Below are 3,139 nucleotides of genomic sequence, written 5' to 3' on the forward strand. Positions count from 1 at the left end.
CAAGATAAAATTAGAAAGTTTGTTTTAGAAAAAAAGTGACTTTAAACCTTTCAAGTTCTTAGTTATTCATAAATTTAGAGACCAAAGTTTTAAAATGGTGCATTTATTTCATGTCTGTTCCCTTTTTCTATAGATTTTTCTGATGATACAAAAAAAGCAATTAAATGAGCAAAAACATGCTGCACTAAAAACAAAGAAAACACGCAAATAAACAAGCCATGGTGCTCATAAATTCCTCAGCTCCGTAGGCCACTGCCTCCCTTATGATTGAAGTATAAACTGTAAAGGGATTAGTGAACTTTCTAGAGTCGTGAAATGCAAGTACAGAAAACACATCAACTGTTCTTGTACCATTTGCTGTAGTTGATGGTTATGTTTTCTCTAAGCATATTGTAGTAAAACAGAAAGCTTTGTTTACTAAAGCAATAAAGTGAAGGCGTCCACTGAAATTATCCCCCAATTGTGCACAGTGAGTGATATCATATTGCTTCCACTATACCAGCTCTAGTTGTGGATTATTTATAAGGGCTTCCTATATGGGAGATACAAATTACATAAGTAAAATAAATTCCAGCAATGTGTACATATTTTAGGACATATTACAGTTCAGCAGAGCAAATATTTTCTATTAGCTGAAATCTAAAAATAAATAACCTATATGGAAATATTAGAATTGAATGTACTGGCTTTATGGAAAGATTTTGACTTATTTCTTTTTTTCCTCTATTAAATAGAAAAACTAATATTGTCAACTTGTAAACAAGGTAGCAAAAAACATGGTTATATTTCACTCCTTGCTCTTGGAGGGAATTTTGTAATTTATTAAAATAGCTTCAGAGGCGAAGTTTAAAAAGAACCTTATAAAGCTTCAGTTATATTTCAGGAATAAAATTTCTAGTGAAGTATTCATCATTAAAATGATATGTCAGAAAGTCATGCTTTTAGAAGAGGTCATGAAAAATTATCATCTAAAACTAAATAATAAAAGTAACACACATTTTCACACATTTACATTAAGGTTAGAAGATGTGAGAATCAGTTTGTAAATGTACACACCAACCCATAAGTGTCCTCAAGAAAATTGTGCTTGGGAAAAATAAACCTAATGGTTTATTCTAAATGGATTATTCTAAATGAAGTAAATTCTCAACATATTTTCATAATTTGACAGCAAAAATTATACCATATCTGTCATTACACGGTCACAGAGACACAAGAGTAATAAGAAAATGTTCCATGTTATTCTTCAACGACGCATGGATCTCCAATCCATGGATTCCTCTTCTTTTCTTTGTCCTTCCTTCCCTTGTCCTTACCTGCCTCACTGCATCACTATAATCATTTGAACAAGTATCATAATCACACCTTATCTATACCCATCACTCTCTTTCCCTTGGCTTTGTTCTAGGTCTGGCAGAATTAAAGGGGTTGCAGGTTCAACAGGTTATTCACTTTTTCTAACATTTGTTTTTTTCCTTTTTAACTTGTTTTTTAATGGACTCATCAAAATTGTTCATATTTATGGATCACCATGTGATGTTACAATACATGTATACATAGTGTAATGCTCAAACCAGGATAAGGGTGTCTGTCCCCTTCAACATTTATGGTGAAACATTCAAGATCCATTCTAATAACTTTTTTCCAAATATACAGTATGTTATGAGAAAGGCCAGTATATGCTCAGCCATTCCTTGTTTAATAATTGTATCTTTGGGAAATTCACATTTATGCACTCCTATTTGGTGCAAAGAGCAAGTATGCTTGTTTGGGGTCTGTACAATGTAAAATGCAAAATGCTGGTAATTTCACTTGGAAAAAATTCATCATAATATTCATTCTGTTCAGTCTATGTTGCACACTCAGAAGAAAGAAATTATTGATAGATTTGAGATGGTGGGTTAGAGGAAGTCTGTGTTTCTAGGTACTCCATGGCTCAGGATTTAAGCAACAATAGTACTACCTCTCAGTGAGGTGGGTGAAATAGGAACGTCACTGAAATTTAGTATCAGACAGTGCCTCTTAGGGGCTCAGAAATCCAGGTGCATTGAACAAAGAACAAGAAAGAGTACATTGGAGCCAAGCTGATAGTAGCAGCAGCAGAGGTACAGGTTCACAGCAGAAGGGAGGGATAATACAGAAAAAGAGAGGTACAATGGACAAATTTGGCATGGAAAACCTGTAGAACAGAAAAACAGCCTGAACTTGGCTGATCTAGAGGCTGCCCAGCAAACTGGTGCTTGAAATTTGAAATGTACTCTGTGTATCTCAACTGGTAAGTAGAGAGCTGAAGCAGGAAGTCATCTTGAGGCCACCCTGAAGCTTGCTGCTAAGGGAGAACAGGAGATCATAGCAAACTTGCCATGCTGTCCCAGAAACTGCCTATATGTGGCCTAGGGTGCACCCAGGACTAGGCGATTAAAACAGGCACAGAGATGATGATGCCCAGGGAGATTCCTATAAGGGAAATGGAGAGGAGTGCCACTCACTTTCCCTTTTCATGTGGTTCACAGGACCAGTTGAAGAAGGTCAGGAAACTGGACATATTAGTGTGAATATTTGGGAATTAGATCTAAGAAGGCCATATTGGAGGGCAACAGAGTATGGAGAGTCAGCTCCTTGGTCCTACAAGTAGAATTCACTGGAGGCTCCTGAGATGCAGTCTCCCAGCAGAGATCAGCACATGTCTGCACCTAGGAGTCTGTTGATCTAATCTCTCCAGAGCAGAGGCCATCCAGCAAGGTCCCAGAGGCATGTTTACTGCTAAGCCCCATCTGCCAGAACAAGGCAATAGTCACAGCCGGAGAGTGCAATCTTGTCTGTCTAGACAAAATTCCAGTCAATAGTACTTCCCATTTTGTCCTACTTCGACTGGTGAGAAGGGAAGTGGAGAGCTATTTCAACCAGCTTCAGTTTAGGCCACTCCAGCTGGCAGCTCAGTGAGAAACATAAAAAGAGGAAGAGATCAGCAACCCCCAGTCCTTGTTCTCTCAAAGGGGTACATGTCTCAAGAAGAAGTGGAAAAGAGGACAGCTGGTATAGACAGGGATCCTCCAACCACATTAATAGTTTTGGCCACCTCAGTGGACACGACTCTTTAGTTTTTCATTAAGAATCTTTTTTCCTCTCTTTTCCCTCC

Source organism: Callospermophilus lateralis, chromosome 7 (assembly GCF_048772815.1).
Source record: "Callospermophilus lateralis isolate mCalLat2 chromosome 7, mCalLat2.hap1, whole genome shotgun sequence".
Classification (NCBI taxonomy): domain Eukaryota; kingdom Metazoa; phylum Chordata; class Mammalia; order Rodentia; family Sciuridae; genus Callospermophilus; species Callospermophilus lateralis.